At 37.4% G+C, this 20,718-nt stretch overlaps 1 long non-coding RNA gene across 1 annotated transcript; it reads left to right on the forward strand.

Moving 5' to 3' along the window:
- Positions 1–18,107: 18,107 nt before the first annotated feature.
- LOC307162687 lies at positions 18,108–20,643 on the forward strand. The gene is made up of 3 exons (XR_013821965.1): positions 18,108–18,146; positions 18,669–18,730; positions 20,608–20,643. It is a non-coding gene; the product is annotated as an uncharacterized lncRNA (long non-coding RNA).
- Positions 20,644–20,718: the final 75 nt, after the last annotated feature.

The raw sequence follows: 20,718 nt of genomic DNA on the forward strand, positions 1-20,718 counted from the left end.
TATGTTAAATGCAGATACCTGTAGCTTCCACCCAAATAGGCTCAAAAACAACATACCTTTTGGCCAGTTCCAACGTCTTAGACGTATTTGTGATACTGATAATGAAAATGAAGTGCAAGCTAAAGTCATGTCTAATCAGAGGGGCTATCACACAATTTGTGCATAACGCTTACCAGAAATCCCAGTCTATTCCTAGATCAGAGCTACTCCAGAAAAATAAAAAACGATCCTGTTTACAAAATCAGGCTTATTTTGTGACAGAATATAGCTTTTTGGCCAATCCCATAAAAAGGATTATACACTCAAACTGGAATCTTACCAAGAGTGACCTGTGCTTAGAGAAGTGTTTGTGCACCTCCAAAAATTAGCTTAGAGATTTCCCACATTACGTGATAGGCTAGTACCTAGTCATCTTTCTGACAAAAAAACAGATTACTTGGCAGTACAGAAAGTAAAAAGGTACTTACAAATGGGGTAAGTACCTTCAAGACAGATACGACTTGTAATTTCAAGACAGATACGACGTATAACATAAAAGCATTCATTAATTGCTACTACTTTTGTGGTATACAGGTTATCATGTAAATGTGAATGTTTTTATGTAGGCCGGACCAAGCGACGTCTCAAAAGCTCTATTCGCATTGGATTAGAATTATCTGGGAACCTCGTGTAATTTAGAAATTACCCACCCACATCTGAATTCCGTGTGGCGCATTCGCATGGGATAAACGAAGCCTGTGATTTTACTCGAAATTACTGACTTATCTCCCGCATAGGATGTCAATAGGCTATTGCTTGGAAATGTCTTGTTATTATAGGTCTAGCTGTATGATCATAAACAGAAGAATGTTCCTTACCACATGCTGCTATATGTCATCCATCTCCATCTAATCATTATTTTTGTTTTGCTCTTCTGATGGTTTTCAGCTTTCTTTTTCTGCAGATTGTATATCGTATCATGGTCTATAGCGACCCAGCACCCAAAATACTATCAAAACACAATGCAGCCTCCATTCTTCGCGAAAGCTGGATAAAAAAGCGCACAGGAAACAAAAACCTTGAAAAAATTATAAACGACCCCGCCAAATCACAGAGATGCCGATTCGCACGAGGCTAATATTATCACAGGACCTCGGTGTTCGGCGAAATATGGTAGGTCATTTGCGGGGGAATTTTTACTTTACAAATTACAGACATGGCCGATTCGCACGGGATTAAGATAACAGACGACCTCCGCAATTATTACAAATTACTAGAGGTCACCAGGTAATACTTATCCTGTGCGAATAGGGCTAAAGACAGAGTGTCGGAGCATAGAAATGCCATTAGAAAAGCTAATTTGGATTATATCCTATGGCAAAACACTTCCAAAATGTGCACAACAGCAATCCAGACGGCCTAATGAGGGTTTAGAAACGATCAAAAAGAATATTCGGTGTGGTGACCGATAAAAATTACGTTTACAGAGAGAAACATTCTATATATACGATTTACAGGCCACAGTGTACCCCGAAGAAATAGATTTCAGTCCTTTTTTGTGATCATTTTTTCTGTATATACTGTACATTTGTTTTGGGATTTGATTCGCAATGTGGCCACCTAGTGGACTCTCTCTGTATGTGTTATTTTGGCACGCTTCATGTGGTAACTCACCATGTCACTCAGGTGTTTGTAATTAGCACACACAAACGGGTAAATTGTTTGTTTGGAAAGCACACCCTGATGAAGACTGTTTGCGCCGCTACGCGTGGGTTGCTTCTCCCTATGTCTTTTAATTTTTCTATTATGAAATAGCCAGTAAAATAAAGGCTTTTTAAATAATTTTGAAGAAGAGTGCCTTGGATTTTTTCTTTTCTAAATTTGTTTGAAATCCCGACCCCAAAGAGCACCTTCAAACATCTGACTGAACTCCCTGCGCACCATGGACACTCCTATATTCATAAACGCCTGACCATCTTCAGTCAAGACTGTCTTTCGTTCACTGCTCGTTCATCTGGACAGATGAGATCAGACTCAGCTCCTGCCTCATTTACAGGGTTTAATCCCAATGCTCGGATTATTAACAGCTTTATCAAAACACTGAATTAGCATTTAAAAGTAATTCCAGTTTTCAAATCGGTAAGTAGATGTTTATTCAGTCAGATATCAGAGTGATTCAAACCAGTAACTCCAGGGTTGGAGAACAATTCATAAGAATCGTCATTTGCTTGTGCATCTGATACACTTTCCCATATATGTACTTAAATTATTTATTCTAATAACCTAATTCAGCTTTAAGCTGTCTGAAAAATTAATGTTTGTCACAAAAAAAATTGCTTTTTACCTAATTTCTTGATGTTGAAAAGAGAAATGCCCATGTTATTTGTTAACGACCCATGTTGGATAGTACTTTTTTTATTATTTTTTTTATTTTTTAGAAAACATCAAAATAAAAGATATTTTTACAAATTCATCCACACACAGTTTGCATTTCGGAATTATTTTATTGGTCATGTAATTACCACTTCAGTTGTTTGGCGACTCGCTGCCGTGTGTTAGTCCACAGCACCTTAACGCTACAAACTCCTCCAATGAAACAGCAGCTGGAATGATTGACAGATCTGTGATGTTTTCTCATCCATCAAGCTGTCAGTCATATGTTGAGAACTGGTCATAAGAGGCAAAACCCCCTCTCTTGTCCACCGACTGGCCATCACAAGCTAGCAGCCAGTAGCGTAGCGGTAGAGATAAGTCAGTATCATCCTGTGACCCGTCTCCACTGCGCTGGGCTCGGCTCAGACGCGCTCCAGGTCTTTGTACCTCTTGCGCAGGACAGACACGTGGTCCTTAAAGAGCCCTAGCGCCCTCTATTGGCCAGCCGCCCCTGATACTGACAGACTTTAATTTAATGTAGGATGTTTTGAGTTTAGCATCCCAATCCCATACGGAGCATGCTGGGAAATCGACTGTGCAGTTTCAGCTGTCAACAAAAAAATATTCATGTTATTCCAACTCAAGCATGATTTGTTAACAATTTTAAGTGAATTGAGTGTAATGAAATCAAATGTTGCAACTCATTTCAAATAAATAAACTGAACTAGCAGCAAAAGTATTTGCAGTGTTTTAAATGTCTTGTTCTGACAAATGTGACCCGTCACGGAAACCAGGGACACAAGTCGGCAGCACAACTTTCGAGCAAAATGAGAAAGAATCATTTTTTTGTTTTAAAATTGGTGATTTTCGTTTTTTTGCAGAATCACGAAGAAGCCTCTTCATGTTTGAGATAGCAGTATTGGTATATTTAAAAGCGTACATTTTGAGTTTGAAATCGGCTGTTTTTTCGGAGATTCTAGCACGCAGTAGGGGCGTGACATTGTCGGTGTGTATTTCCATACTGAATAAGCCGGCGTGGCTACTTATTATGCAGCGCTCTGGCCGGCTCTATCTGATTTCAAAATTCAATGAACATGGACGCCAATAACATAACGATGTCCAGCAATCGATTTAAATTGTAGCTTACATGGGGTTTAATTTGTCGTCTAATGAGATGTGAGATCCAGTGGTAGAGCTTTCGCCAGACGTGTCAGAGAGTGAGTTCGAATCTGCCCTCGTGTCGTTTTTTTTACTCGTATAGTTTTTTTCTCTCATCAAAACGATTATTTTCATCAGTGGTTGTATATCAAGCAGGAACACGCAAACGTATGCATTATGTTTTGTTATTTCAACAGAACGAATAGAGAGTATCCGCAACGCAACGGATTGAAGCGCGCGTCGAGTGAAGACAATGTGGTGTGTGCGCGAGCCACACGAGAAAACACTGTATCTGCGCCACTTTGATCACTTGATTAAAAAAAAAACACATTTCAGCGCTAGTATCTTTTTTAAAAAACTAACGAAATGAATGCTCTGCCAGTTATCTGAAGATGTTTTATTTATTTGTAGAATTGGTACATTCATGTCGCGAGATGTTTTAAAAAGTGGTGGGAACATGTCCCATCCGTATATCACATAGCACATCCGGTTTTTGATTTGAACATTGTCTAGAGTTTATCTAATTTTTTATTCAGTGTACACTAGAGCTGCCTATACAGTTTTAGCGGTAGATGCTAAGAGACATTTATTTATATAGTACTTTTTTTTTTTTTTTTTTTTTTTTTTTATGCCACATTTTCCTGACCTTTCTGCTCCCCCTGTGCTTTACAGGGGGAGCTTTACAGGGGGTATGGCTTATCTAAATGAGATGTAAATGAGCCTCTATTGTCACTCCCAGCAGGAGAGAGAGGTGAGAACTGAACAATCTTCAGAGGCTGTTTTCTCCACTTTGAGCTTTTTTGAGTGCCTACCTTCAAATGGCCATAACTTCTCCAAATATCAGATCTCCATGTGTTACACATCGTTGGAAAGCTTGGAGACTACACTTTCAGATTCTGTGAATAACTCAAAATGCCCCAGAAAAAAATCAAGTTTTTTTTCTATATAAATAAAACTGGTGATTATGATTTAAAATCATTATTTTATTAAAAAAAAATTATTGCATCTAGACAGTTTGCCAGAAACTCAGATCTCAAATTCTGTAATTCTGAGACCAAAACATCCATGCTATTCCTGCAAAACATGTGACATTAATGCAAACAAAGATAAACACAATTGAAGTTGTGAAATTACCCACAGAATTGAAGATCACATCCTGATCACAAGATCACACATTAAGAATCTGATTACATGATGAGAAGTTCCTGCATAAGCAAGTTCTGTTCACAAGAAACAAGGGATGAATAAACTGATGAAATGTCTAACTTGAATGCACTTAATATATAAATATAATACATTTACTCAACCACAATATGAGTAAATGCATTCTGCACCAATACTTCAAGTCTTCCTGTGTTGAAACAAAATGTATAAATAATTATGTATTTACAAAAAATAAGTATGATTTGTATTGTATACATGAATTTATCAATTAAACACTACAGTGCATGAGACAGATGTTTTTACCACCATAAAAATTAAATAAATCAATAACACAGCAACACAATTCAGCTAATGATGAAATTAAAATGTAGAAGAATTCAACTAGGATTAAAACAGTAATCACTGTGGTTGCAAAACTTTCTATTAATTGAAGCTATCATTCAGTACCCAAAAATGAAAGATACTCATTTACTACAGTACAATTACTAAAATTTTGATGATTAAAATGTTACCAAGCTTGCAGTGTTTAAACAAAAAAATTATTAAAATTTGGTCTGCACAATATTTATTGTTTCAGCAACTGGACATGCAATGCAAATTAACTCAAATACATCATTCTACAACTTTTTTTGCTGTTTGATACAAGATTAAGGACTAAACTTCAAGAGTCTGTGTGATATAATGGATACACAGAGGAATTATTTCACTTTATTTACAAAACACAGAGATTCACTGTGGAGTGTAGCCGGCTTCATTGATTATACCGAGAGCAGAACTCAACGAGCGTGCAACAACTTTATAAAGGGAGCTTTCGCTGCTGGTCAAATACACATTGTGGTTATAACTGTAAAGTTTACTATATTGTTCTCCTCAAAGTAACGTATTTTTAGAGAAATAGATGAATTTACATGTTGTAAAGCTGACTGATTCCTCGACAGTGATGCAGTGTAACTAACACTCCCATAGCGCGATCAACTAACATGTTCATTATAAAGGTAGCCTGTTTAAAACACAAGATGCATAGTCTTGCACATATTTGAAAATCGGAATATATCATTCATTTCACAGTATAGTTAACAAATGTGTGAATATATTGCAAAGAAAGAAACATAGAGAGGCTTAAAGATAAGGCTGGGAGATTTTGCATATCCAAAGTCTTGATAAGGCAATGTTGTGTACTTTGTGTTAATGTTACAGTGTGTTTATTTCTTCCTTTATTTAACCCTCTGATGGTTTACGGGGTCTTTTTGACCCCAAATGACTTTTGCTCAAATTAAAAAAAAAAGTTTCCTTTGTCCAAATGGTATGAAACCTTCTACGGCTCTCAACACTTTCTTGATCTACAAAAAAAAAAAAAAAATGGAATGATATCTGTTTTTATGTTAGCGTGACAAAAATTGTGACACTCGTGGTCTTCGGGGTCTCTGGAGACCCCACAATAAAAAAAGACAAAATTCATCATCAAAATCAGAAACAATGCAGAACACATCGACAGAAATGGCACAAATAAAGTGGCACACTTCCACCAATGCAAAAAACATCCACAATGCTAAATTATATTGCTCACAACACGCGTGTACACACACACACACACACACACACACACACACACATATAGAGGAATACATTTTTGAGACTATAAAAACTGTTCTCTTATCATTTGTAAAATAAAATCATCCAAAATGCAGTACCACCACAAAAATAAATTGGTGACACTGACACATTGAAAATGTGCACACACACACACACACACACACACACACACACACACACACACACACACACACACACACACACACACACACACATTTGTAAGGCTATAATTTGTAAAATAAAATCATCCAAAATGCAGAACCAACTCAAATATAAAGTGGTGACACTGACACCAACAATGTGTACTCACACACTCTCTCTCTCTCACACACACACACACACACACACACACACACACACACACACACACACACAGGAACATTTGTAAGGCTATAATTTGTCAAATAAAATCATCCAAAATGCAGTACCACCACAAAAATAAATTGGTGACACTGACACATTGAAAATGTACACACACACACACACACACACACACACACATTTGTAAGGCTATAATTTGTCAAATAAAATCATCCAAAATGCAGAACCAACACAAATATAAAGTGGTGACACTGACACCGACAATGTGTACTCACACACTCTCTCTCACACACACACACACGCACACACACACACACACACACACAGGAACATTTGTAAGGCTATAATTTGTCAAATAAAATCATCCAAAATGCAGTACCACCACAAAAATAAATTGGTGACACTGACACATTGAAAATGTAAACACACACACACACACACACACACACACACACACACACAGGAACATTTGTAAGGCTATAATTTGTCAAATAAAATCATACAAAATGCAGAACCACTACAAATATAAAGTGGTGTGGTGACACTGGCACATCGACAATGTGTACTCACACACTCTCTCTCTCTTTATCTCTCAGACACACACACACACACACACGCACGCACACACGCACACACACACACACACACACACACACACACACACACACACACAATTGTGTGTGTCTAGAATCTAGAATTAGATTAAAAATAAATGATTGAAATAAATGATAAAATCTTAAGACTCCAACATTTCTCTTTGTAACATTTTGTTCAGGTTTGATTCGAATCATAATGTAACATTATTGAAAAACTGGGGTTTTTTTTGGTACAAAAATATGCTAAACTTTGACAAAAATATTTTATTTTTGTTATAATTGTGATTTTATAATATTTAGATATGAATCCAACTGAATCCAACTTGTGAAAAGATATCTTTCAGGTAGTCTAATAGCAAATAGCATATACTGGAGCTCTATAGCCATCTAGTGGTTAAAATTATTATTTTTTATTTTAAAACTGCATTTTCCAAAAAATGGGCAAAAATGTTACATTAAACCATTTAAAATTATCCATGTTATCCCCATGAATGAAAGTTAGAAATCTGGGTCTTTTATAAAGTGAATTTTACATCAAATGCTGTTTTTTTGTAAAAAGGCTATTTAAATATTTATTTATTTATTTATTTATAGAAATTTAAAAAATATCATAAATTCTCCAAAAACACACATGTTGCACAAATGTTGAGTAAAAACATTAACAAACAGAATAAAATTACATTTGTAAAAAAAATAAACTATTATCTTGTTATCTTGTAACTGTTATTGTTAACAAAAAACTTGAGTGTAGACATAAATAAAGACCATCAGAGGGTTAAAGTAAACACAACCAAAAAGTACCTAACTGCACAAATGAAAGAGTACTGTTTACGTTAAGCACACATACTTTTCATACTGACATGACAAAACTACACAACATTTCTATCATGTTTGTTCTTGCATGTCAGGTAAAGTGTTTTGATAGAAGAACATAATGATAACATTACATTCCTATGATAGCATAACTATTATTACATTGATCTGTGAATACTACTAAAATTTGCCTGGATTCAACTCAAATCTTGTTAAATTGTACAACATGAATATATTGTAAAAACTTCACACTAACAAATTGTTTTGTATAGAAAATTCACCTTGCTTTCTAATATCATAATATAATGTGTAGGACATGCATGAATGTAATTGGAGGATGTTTTGAGTTTAGCATCCCAATCCAATCTCATGCGGAGCATGCTGGGAAATCCACTGTCCAGTTTCAGCTGTATATAAATATAATCAATTTACTCAACCACAATATGAGTAAATGCATTCTGTACCAATACTTCAAGTCTTCCTGTGTTGAAACAAAATGTATAAATAATTATGGATTTACAAAAAATAAGTATGATTTGTATACATGAAGTTATCAATGAAATACTACAGAGCATGAGATGGATGTTTTTACCACTGAAAAAACAAAAACAAAAAAAACTATAACACAGCAACACAATTCAGCTAATGATGAAATTAAAATGTAGAAGAATTCAACTAGGATTAAAACAGTAATCACTGTGGTTGCAAAACTTTCTATTAATTGAAGCTATCATTCAGTACCCAAAAATGAAAGATACTCATTTACTACAGTACAATTACTAAAATTTTGATGATTAAAATGTTACCAAGCTTGCAGTGTTTAAACAAAAATTTAATTAAAAGTTGGTCTGCACAATATTTATTGTTTCAGCAACTGGACATGCAATGCAAATTAACTCAAACACATCATTCTACAACTTTTTTGGTTGTTTGATACAAGATCGAGGACTAAACTTCAAGAGTCTGTGTGATATAATGGATACACGGAGGAATTATTTCACTTTATTTACAAAACTCAGAGATTCACTGTGGAGTGTAGCCGGTTTCAATTTGTGAATATATTGCAAAGAAAGAAAACACAGAGAGGCTTAAAGATAAGGCTTGGAGATTTTGCATATCTAAAGTCTTGCTAATGTTATGTTTACTGAGTGCTACATTTCTTCCTTTATTCCTTAAAGTAAACACAACCAAAAAGTACCTAACTGCACAAATGAAAGAGTACTGTTTACATTAAGCACACATACTTTTCATACTGACGTGGCAAAACTACACAACATTTGTATCATGTTTTTTCTTGCATGCCAGGAAAAGTGTTTTGATAGAAGAACATAATGATATAATTTTTTTAAAACTTCAATGATATCATTACTATTATTACATTGATCTGTGAATACTACTGAAATTTACTGTTAAATCCTGTTAAATTGTACAACATGTTGTAAAAACTTCACACTAACAAAGTGTTTTGTATAGAAAATTCACCTTGCTTTGTAATATTATAATATAATGTGTTTTGAGTTTAGAACCCAGTTTCAGCTATCAACAAAAATGGTTCATGTTATACCAACTCAAAAACACCACAAATTAATTTTCATTTTACAATTTTAATTGAATCACAGTTCGGCAATATAATGTTAATGCCGCTACAATAACAGACCGGCGTGCATCTAATAAATGATTAATTCAAGAACGTTGTGCAAGTTTACTGCAACAATGGAGCAGTGAACTTCTTTTGAAAATCCAGCTTTTAGTTGATCCTGGTAAGAGCTCATTGTCACAGTTGTAAACACAACGGCTTTCTTCTTCCACAAGGGGTTTTGGGCGTCACGCATTTGTTTCCAGACAGACCGATAAAGAACGCGACACACACGTCTCTCGGACATCCTTTAGAATTCAATCAATCAGATTGTGACTTTGAAACTCCAGAAGTATTTACAAAAAAAGTGTTCCATATGCATTCAGCCAACGGTCCGTGGGTTTGACTTTTGAGGCTGAGACTAGTCGTCACCTAACACCTGTGCAAGATTGTACTAAAGTCCTGAAGTGTATCCAGAAAGAATGGAGACTCCATCCCCAGGTATCTGGAGTTGATTCGAGATGTTTTATTCCCTGACCAAGGGGACTCTTGGCACGGATGCATTGGCACACAGCTGGACCCGGAGGCCTACACAAATATGCATTTCTCCCAGTGAGCCTACTCACACAGACACTGTGCAAGTTCAGGGTGGAAGAGGAGCAGGTCTTGATGGTTTCGCCTTACTGGCTCAGCCGGACCTGGTTTTCGGATCTGGTACTCCTTGCGTCAGCCCCTCCGTGGTGGACAGTGTTGGGGGAAACTCATAACAAGTAAACCTGAGTTACGTAATCAGATTACTTTAAGAACTTAAGTAACTAGTAAAGTAATGCATTACTTTTAAAATTTACAACAAAATATCTCAGTTACTTTTTCAAATAATTAACACAAGTTACTTCGTTTTCCCATGTATTGGCTGACAGCTCTCCTGTCCCCATGTTGAGACAAATCGAAATGCAAAGGCGTTGTGTCTAAACATGATGGTTATTGTAGCTCTAGACTAAATGTGAGCGTGCATTTACTAATTTCATTTGCGCAAAAAAAAGATTAAATATCCCTCAAAATTAATAAAGTCAGTAATGATGATCCTTCAATGATTCAGTTTAACCAAAGGCAAAATAACATCTTGGTTGCCTATGCAACCCTCGTTCCCTGAAGGATGGAAAGGAGACATAGTCGACTGAATGGGGTCATCTTTGAGCATGTTAGAACGAGCTTCACGCGAGTTGCATCATGCGCTCCGCCATCATGCGCGGGTATAAACACGGAAGCAGATGCACGCACCACTTGTTTTTCGCTGAGGAGCCGAGCGTAACTCTGAGTCAGCGGTGGTCCAGCAATAGTGGCTAAGGGAGTCACTCTGTTCCCTCCTTCAGGGAATGAGGGTTGCATACGCAACCAAGACGATCCCTTTCATTTGTTCACTTTCGACGTAGTCAGCGTCAACTGAATGGGATCTACTATGGAAAGCGCCACTAGAGCTGCCACCTTCTAGTGCCTAGACAAAAGCCTGCTGAATGTCCCGCATCTTGAGGCGGTGATAGGACAGGGCTTAGGCCAGGGACGTCACTGCTGTTCTGCAAGACCCGCTCAGTAGACTCAGTAGGATAACACTGGGAAAGCGTGCCCTATCGATGGGAGGAAGGGATGCTACGGAAGCCACATCCAGCCCGAAAGGGGGAAATGTGGGAGATACACATATGGACGGGGCGAATTATTGGGCAGTACAACATATGGAATGTCACTGGGATGACTCCAGCCTATAACAGGGGGGAGGATCAACCGAACAGTGACGGCAGAGTGGACTCTGCCAAGGGAAAGACATGGGCTCACCTCGGGGAGCCGTACCGTGGAAGAATACACATATGGGATCGCCATAGGGATCAAAACATATGGACCCAGTCTAGCACAAGTTCCACCAGTGCATACGAGTGGTAAGCCTATGTCCAATGCTGCAGGGGGTACGGAGGAGCTCAACAGGGTTCAGCCGAAGGCAAGCTCAATTGGAGCAGAATGGCACACGTATCCAGTCCATAGGAGGGGAATGGTGCAGCAAGCCGACATATCGAGCGGGGCTTACGGTGTTAACTGGCTTCAGTGTGAAGAGAGCACACGGGAAGCATCCAGCTCGACACGTAGGCTATAGACTCTAGCGAATGTGTTAGGTGTCGCCCAGCCCGCAGCTCTACAAACATCTGTAAGTGAGGCACCTTGCACCAGCGCCCAGGAAGCAGTCCCGGGGACAAGGTACACCTTGGGATTCATACGCATCATTCATAAGATGATGGCATCCACTATCCAGTGGGCCAACCTCTGCTTGGAGACAGCCTTTCCCTTCAGCTGGCCTCCGTAACAGATGAGGAGCTGATCTGAGGTCCTGAGGCTTTGCGTTCTGTCCACATATAACCGCAAGGAACGTAAGGGACAGAGAAAAGCCAGGACTGGGTCTGCCTCCTCGGGGGCAGCGCTTGCAGGTTCACCACCTGGTCCCGAAGGGAGTAGTGGGAACCTTGGGCACATGTCCAAGCCGGGGTCTCAGGAAAACGTGAGAGTTAGCCGGCCCAAATTCCAGGCACGAGTCGTCGACCGAAAATGCGTGCAGGTCCCCTACCCTCTTGACGGAGGCCAAAGCGAGCAGGAGAACTGTTTTTAAAGACAGGACTTTTAACTCAGCTGCCTGTAGCGGCTCAAAGGGAGGTCTCTGCAGTGCGGATAGCACCAGAGATAAGTCCCAAGAGGGTATAGTTGGGTCGCGAGGCGGATTCAGTCTCCTCGCCCCCCTCAGGAACCTGACAATCAGGTTGTGCTTTCCCACGGATCTCCCATCCACTGCATCGGGATGTGCTGCAATTGAGGCAACATACAGGGTGGAGGGAGACAGCCCTCGCTCCAACCCATCTTGCAGGAAAGAAAGCACGGCGCCGATCGAGCAACTTCGGGGGTCTTCTCGGTGCGAAGAACACCATTCAACGAATAGGTTCCACTTCAAGGCATAAGCATGCCTCGTAGAGGGTGCTCTCGTGGAAGTTATGGTGTCTACGACTGACTGTGGTAGATCACCTAGAACCTCCGCGTCCCATCCAGGGACCAGACATGGAGTTTCCAGAGGTCTGAACGCGGGTGCCATACGGTGCCTCGTCCCTGAGAGAGAAGGTCCTCTCTCAGAGGAATGGGCCAGGGAGGGGCAGTCGAGAGGAGCGTAAGTTCGGGGAACCAGGTCTGGTTGGGCCAATAAGGGGTAACTAGCAAGACCTGCTCCTCTTCCTCCCTGACTTTGCACTTTGTCTGTGCAAGAAGGCTCACTGGGGGAAACGCATACTTGCGGAGGCCTCGAGACCTGCTGTGTGCCAGCGCGTCCCTGCCGAGGGTCCCCTCGGTCAGGGAATAAAACAACTGGCAATGGGATGAGTGATGAGTGAGAATCCGGAGAGACAAACAGACAGGGGCGGACTGGGACCAAAAAGTGGCCCTGGACTTTCTGGCCCACAGCAGCCCACCACATCATAACACATTGGCACAATGATATGCAGAATAATTTTTAACACCACTTATAGCATAAAAATTAGGGCTGGGAAAAGATTAATCGCATCCAAAATAAAAGTTTGTGTCTACGTGATATATGCGTGTGTACTGTGTATAATTATTTTGTATATATAAATACACACAAATATGCATGAATATATTTAAGAAATATTTGCATGTATATACTGTATATTTTTATATATAATTTATATTATATATAATTTTAAATATTTTATATATAAATAAATATTTCTTAAATATATACATGCAAGTGTGTATTTATATAGCCAATACAAAATAATTATACACAGTACACACACATATATCACGTAGACACAAACTTTTATTTTGGATGCGATTAATCGCGATTAATCTTTCCCCAGCCCTAATAAAAATATAACACAATACAACAATAAATGCTATTTAAACATTAATGTTAAGTAACAACATATATTAGGTCATATTTGTAAAACAAAGGGAAACAAACAGAAGAACATTAAGAAACACAACATTATTAATATAAAACTATCAAGACAGAATATCAGCTAGTCAGGGGGAGCTAGAGCTGTCAGAGCCTGCTGAACTGCTACTCTTCGCTCCAAATGTAGGCCTATAATATGTTAATTTGAAGCATTTCACAGCATCTACCTCTAATTCTTTTTTTAACACGTAACGTAACCTTTCAGCTCCACTTTTTCTTTACTTCCTCTTGTCATACATGGACAATTATAATAATTATATAAATTATTATAAAATAATTATCTGGTTAGTGAACAAGTCAGTGCACGATAATAATAGCAAAACAGCGAGCAAAGAAGTCAAAACGCTACAGAAGGCTGTTCTAATGTCACGTCATGTTACCTGAGTGTTCCTTGGTGAATATTTCAATATTAACATGAGCGGAGTGGAATAAAGAAAGTGTTTTGCAGGATTGATATTCAAAACGGTAAGCACGCACTGCTTTGTTTACAGTTTGTGTAACTTATCTGCAGCCGGCAGTGTCGGTTTCTCTTTTTGAATGATGAATATGAATATATCTGTAGAAATAGACCGTTGTCTCGTTTACACGCAGACGCAGAACGCGCATTCTAGCTGACAGCCGGCTGTAGTTTTCTCGGTGTGTTCAAGTGCAGCTTTTTCTCCCGCGACGCGACAACACAGTCGGCTTTCATCAGCGCTAGTTCATCGGCGTCGGCTTGCTGTGTTCCAGGACGTGAAAGGGGGCGTGTTTCAAGATACGCAATGGAGTAGACCAAACTAATTAACAGGGAGGGAGTGCAATCCACTCACAAAACACTTGTCGGCCGCGGCCGCGCGATCGTCTCTCACTCATCCATTTGCGTAGAAAATAAATGTAATGATTTCCGTCATTTAAAAAAAAAAAAATATATATATATATATATATATATATATATATATATATATAGGCTAGTATATATATGTATACCGGGTGGGCCGGCCCACTTTGGCCAGCGGCCCACCGGGAAAAGTCCCGGTGCTCCAGATGGCCAGTCCGCCCCTGCAAACAGATCTATCTGTGCGGCCCCAAAGTGGTCCCAGATCAGCTGGACCGTCTGGGGATGGAGTATTTTAATAATTTCATAATTACTTTGTTCATTTTTAATATCAGAACCACCACCTACTAGAACATGGGAACAAGTATAAGTGAAATACAAGAATATTCTACAAAATGGTTACCTTTACTACTGTTCTTAGTCTCTTTTAAAAAACAGTTATTTTATAACAAAAAAGGCAGTTGTTTATAACAACAACCAAGAAAAAGGCTGAACAAAAAAACAAACAGCTGGTGGTCCTGCAAACCCACGTCACACCCCTACGGAAGAGCTGGCCTTTGGGTTGAATTTGAATTGACCTATTGTGAAGAGCATCCCTGGGGACAGCTCTTCCTTAGACCTACAGCCAGGGACCAGTAGCATCAACTCCTTCATTACTGGTAAATGAGTTTTAAATTCTCTTAGTACACTGTAAAATAAAATAAAAACTGGCACTAGAGATAGAGTTGCTTCATAAGGAACTTCAGAGTTAGTGCCTAATACATTATTTCACACAGAGTACTATTGCTGACCTTGCATAATATCTCTTATTGCAGGCAAAATATGACTTAATCACTGGCTTTTCTTTACAAAGAATAATTGAAATAAAACTGAAGGAACTAAACATATTTGTCTTGTCTTTTACTAAACATTTAATAAAGTTTTTTTTGCCCAAAGGTCATTTCAGTGCGTGTCCTTGTCCTGGCTAGAGCTGCATTGTAACAGGTTTGTGGTCCAGGGTTTGGGTCAGGGAATACATCATAAAATACTTGCCTGCACATTTACATTGTGAACCCCCTTTTGGTTCACAAAATCCCCTTCATTGAGGCCTTGATAGGAACGTGTGTGAAGAATCACATTAGTGAAGCCTGAGGGACACATGCTGTAAGTCATACTGGCATTGTCATGATTGCATGATCTTCATTAAAAATTATAACATAGTTTAGCTGCGTTGGCAAAAAAAAAATAAAAAAAAAATAAATTGCTTTACAAACTTGGGTCTTAAGTAGTTTGGAAATACCCCTAAAAACAGCTTCAGCACCAGGTAAACTCTGCGAATGCACGACAGACAGCACTTTTCACCAAGTTCTCTCTAATAGTGTAAAGGAAAGTGCCACTTGCAAAAAAACTGCAGAGCAATGCACACAGGTTGTTGCCGTTGTTAAAGCCCGACGAGTCGAACATTTAATTATGTAAATGAGACCCTCACGAGTGTGAAAACAATATCTATCAAAAAGTAGCCTACTATCGTGCTGCGCTAAAGCAGTGGTTCTCAATCCTGGTCCTGGGGACCCACAGCTCTGCACATTTTATATGTCTCCTTTATCTGACACACCCAGTTCAGTTCATAGAGCTCTTTCCTAACGAGATGATGATCTGAATCAGGTGTGTTAAATGAGGGAGTCATACAAACTGTGCAGAGCTGTGGGTCCCCAGGACCAGGATTGAGAACTACTGCGCCGCTAAAGGACTTCCCGCATCAGCTCCGCTTATAAAGCCGCAATCTAATCTTGTAGACATGAAATGAGCTGCTCGAGAGAGGTTTAAGCTTACACACATGTTGCTATGACAGCAAGTCCAGGATGAGTCAAAGACCAAACAAACGAAGATCATGCCATATCGCCAACAATCAAATCCGGCTAACTGAGTTAGCGACATATGGAAAACGCACCCCAGAACAGGGAAACAGTTAAAAAACAAACATAACCCAGACAGTAATGGTCCAGTTGATGTTTATTTTACAGATATCAGATAAGACTTATTTGGTTGGGAGGGCCTTAATTCAACAATAAATAGAGCATCATTTCTGAGCACAATTTTATTCAACTACTAGACCATCTTCAGACTGCTGGTTCGTATTAATATTTATATCTATGTTTAATAGCACATTTTTTGTTTGAAATGTTTTGACAGGGCATAATATAACTCATATATTAATATATTGAATAAAAAAAAATATAGCAATTGTTTATAAACAAATATTAATATTGTTTTTTTGTTGTTAATATTAAAATTTATAATTTTTTACAAAAAAAGCAGATAACTGCTGAATTGTGAAGGTCTTCTGTGAGGTTGAGACATTGACGAATTCCAGGTGAGTTGAAGGTTTGTCTGTCTGTCCGTCTGTCTCTCTGTTTGCTGTACGTGGATGGTTGAATGTTGTTGTGATTCAGTAAATGCTGCACTAATAATTAACTTCACTCTTTGATTTCCACTTTCGGATTACTTGGATAAGTTTTGTTTCGAGGAACCGAGGTACTGTAATAAAATCTACAAGCAGACATAAGATAATTTAAGAGTTTTGGATTCAGGAAAGTATTAAATGTTCAGTGTTATTTAGAACAATAAGAAATAAATATTGTTTAGCCATATTTTGCCCTTTAAATATGGGCAAAATATGTCAATATAACTGATTCTTCTCGAATGTTCTTGTATTGTATTGGCAACAAGATGCTTCTAGACTACTATATTTACACACTGACTTAAATAAGTATAAGTAGTCATTTGTACTATTTATAGCAGATGTTGGAATAATTTACAAATTTATTCAATTGTCAAATTAATGATGTATAATTGATTCATTAGACTGAGCAATTGCCACCTAATGAAACTTAATGTAATGTTTTTAATCTAGCTGTGATTAGGCAGAGTGGTGTTTTGTAACACATTTCGTTTTATTGTTGTTTAAAATATACATAAAGAGACAACCGGAGTAGAGTGAGTTGAGTGACTCTATCAAGAACTCTGCAACTCCATTTGTAGAATTACCGTACTTCAGTCAGTCCCCGGGAGTTCGTTCTCCTCAAGGTCGCAAGACCCAGCTTTGCGTAGGCCTGTTTGGTTGAGAAACTGACATTTTGGAACAGTTATGTAAAGAAGCCTAGTTTACTGAAATCACATGACTTTGGCAGTTTTATAAATGCTCTGAACCACTGATTCCAAACCAAAGATCCGTAGGTTTGGAAGCTTCAAGAAGCAGTGATTCGACATCGCTCATCACTAACTACGGGTAACAAAAGTTTTTGGCTGCATCGCATGTTTTGATCTGCGCATCTGAGATATATTACAGTGTCGTTTGGCCATACATGCTGACAGACAAGGGAAAATCATCTAATTTTGAAGACAAAACCCTAATGATAGAGCTGGAGTAGCGTTTGAGGCTACTAGTGATCGAGCAGGAATGTGACGCAGGATCATTTCAATCTTCATGATTCTTTTGATAATTATGTTATTGTTAAATGTTAGATTGTTGAAATAAACGACAGTGATATTCTTAAGAAGTTTTATTTGATATAGCCTGTCTCTTTTTGTTGAATTTGTGTGATATAATTCTGAAATTGAATTATGAGTGGTCATAATATTCATCATATGAATAATAGGCTATATTGGACAAACAATAAATAGCAATTGTTTATAAAAATATTATTCATTCAATTTATTATATAATATTATATTTTAAGAGCAGATCTTCTTTGAGGTTGATACATTGATGAAATTCAGGTGAGTTGAATGTTTATGCACTTTATAGCATCCAATGGAGGTTTTACTAATAAAACTAAACTTTTGTTTGGACAATTCAAGTCAATGTGATAACACTTAACATTTAAATTGTTTTTATGTCTGCTAGTAGATTTCATTACAATACTTTGGTTTCTTAAAACAAAACTAATCTAAGGAATCTGAAAGTGGGATAATTATATTACACCACCTTAGAAAAACAAACAAACAATCAGAAGAGGAACAGTAGATACAAAAAACAGCAGATAATATATCTTTCCTTATATTAATTATAGTTAATTATAATTATTTAGAATAAAGAATATTTGTAGTATAGCAAACAAATATTAGTATGGTGTGTAAGGTATAGGCTATTTATATTTTGCAGCTAGCTTGGCTTTGTTTTGTTGGCCATTTTATCATTAAAATAAAAATATATATGTTTCTTTGTTTAAATGAGGAGGAGAAATTGAAAATGATTCCTTCATATGCTGATATGAGATGTGTTGTTTTGTCTTATATCAGGATGGCCATGCGTGTGGTTTTGTTTCTAACACTTACTGGACTGTGCGTCGCTGATTCCAAAGGTATATGTTTAGAATAATACTAGTAAAAAGGCCTGGATTTAAAAATCATCAAAAAAGGTAATCGTTGTGTATACTATCATTACATATCAATCAGATTCTATATTAATAACATTCTAGGCTGAAATATGGTAATTGAAAATCTATGATTTATTTATTTATGAAGACTCTTTACTTGTGACAGAATTTGTTTTTGTATCTAATAATGTCTGTATATAGTCTAGTAGCCAGCCCATAGAGCCCCATTATGAACCCGGAAATGTTGAGTACACCAAAGTTTTATTGCAGAAATGTGAAGTATGGGTCCCCAGCATACAGAAACTGCCGGATGCTAATTTGCATATGTTGAGCAATTTGGCTAATTGGCATAATTAGCATTATTAGCTTAATCATCAATTTTGGCCACATATTTTGCACTGTATGGCCAATTTCTACAATATGTGAGTGGTTTTAGAGGTTTTAGAGGCTGCTGATTTCATTTCTGGCACTTTCAGACTTCAAAATGGTAATTCTATAACAAATTTGGATAAATTTAGACATTTTTTATTAATTTCGGACAAAATTTTAGGTTATTTTCATGGTAGACACAATATTCTCACATTTCAGAATCAAAAGAACTCTTGCTCTTTGATGTGATTGTTGATAACCTCAATTTGTTTACATTTCTTGAGGTCCGGTCATGTTTTTATGCAAATAAGCTGTTGCAGTAAGCTGTTATAGTTGCAATAAGTATGTTGTAAAGCAAGGGAGCATAGTCTAGTTTTAAAGTCGAAATTCACCTTGCAAATATTTTTATATTCTTATATCGCCTTAATATTCGTACAAAAGTCCTTGCAAATATTTTAATAATATGCAAATACCTTGCAAATATTTTTATATTCTTATATCGCCTTAATATTCGTACAAAAGTCAGTCAAGGGATTTAATGTTGACATTTTAATGTTGGCATTATGTTTTCACATTAAGATAAAAGGTGGACAGAGTTATACTGACAGTATTGTTCAGTACATTGTGAATTTCTATTTAGATCCATTTTGTGGGTAAATCTGGTGTTCTAAAATTAGTTACCATAATATTAAAATTTTTGTATTCTTCTTTTTTAAAAATTCAGACTTCTTGCGATTTGATCAGGAATGGATTAAAAACAGTCGATATTCAGTGTTATTGCTGCTTTCTCAAGTTGTTGTGGAGTATTAATTTAACCATTCGGATCTAGGGTTAAGTACTTTCAAAACAAAGAGAGACAGTTTGATCAGGTCGAAATGTCGGGAAAGAAGTGTCTGTTTGCACCATGCAGTGGCAAAGATAGCGACTTTAAAATATCTGGGTCCAAAGGAATTGCTACTCTGCTAATTAAGAGCGAGGAGCTCGGAGACACAGCCATACATGAGACTTTATCAAACATTATTGCTGCTGATGGTGCTTCATCAGCTTCTGTGCTATGTCACAAATCTTGCTACAGCTCATATACTTCTCTAATTCTGAAATGTTAGATTATTTTGTTTACCATAAAAATAACCTAAAATTATGACTGAAAGTAATCAAAATTTGCCTAAATAAATCAAAATATGTACTAAAATTAGCTCTTTGAAATCTGAAAGTGCCAGAAATGAAATCAGCATCCTCCAAAACCGCTAAAACCACTCACATATTGTAGAAATTGGCCATTCAGTGCAAAATATGTGGTCAAAATGGATGATTAAAATAATAATGCTAATTATGCAAATTATGCAAATTGCTCAACATATGCAAATTAGCATCCGGTAGTTTCTGTATGCTGGGGACCCATACTTCACATTTCTGCAATAAAACTTTGGTGTACTCAACATTTCCGGGTTCACCTAGTTGGCTACTAATAACTGTTATTATTTTACTAACAGTAGTGGACACACCATCGTACCCTTGTGTTTCAAATTAGTATTCTTCATTAATTTGAATGTTGTCAGTAACACACAGGCCTATGTAATATTCTTACTGAACATTTGGTAACC

This window comes from Squalius cephalus (genome assembly GCF_949319135.1).
Source record: "Squalius cephalus genome assembly, chromosome: 8".
Lineage (NCBI taxonomy): Eukaryota > Metazoa > Chordata > Actinopteri > Cypriniformes > Leuciscidae > Squalius > Squalius cephalus.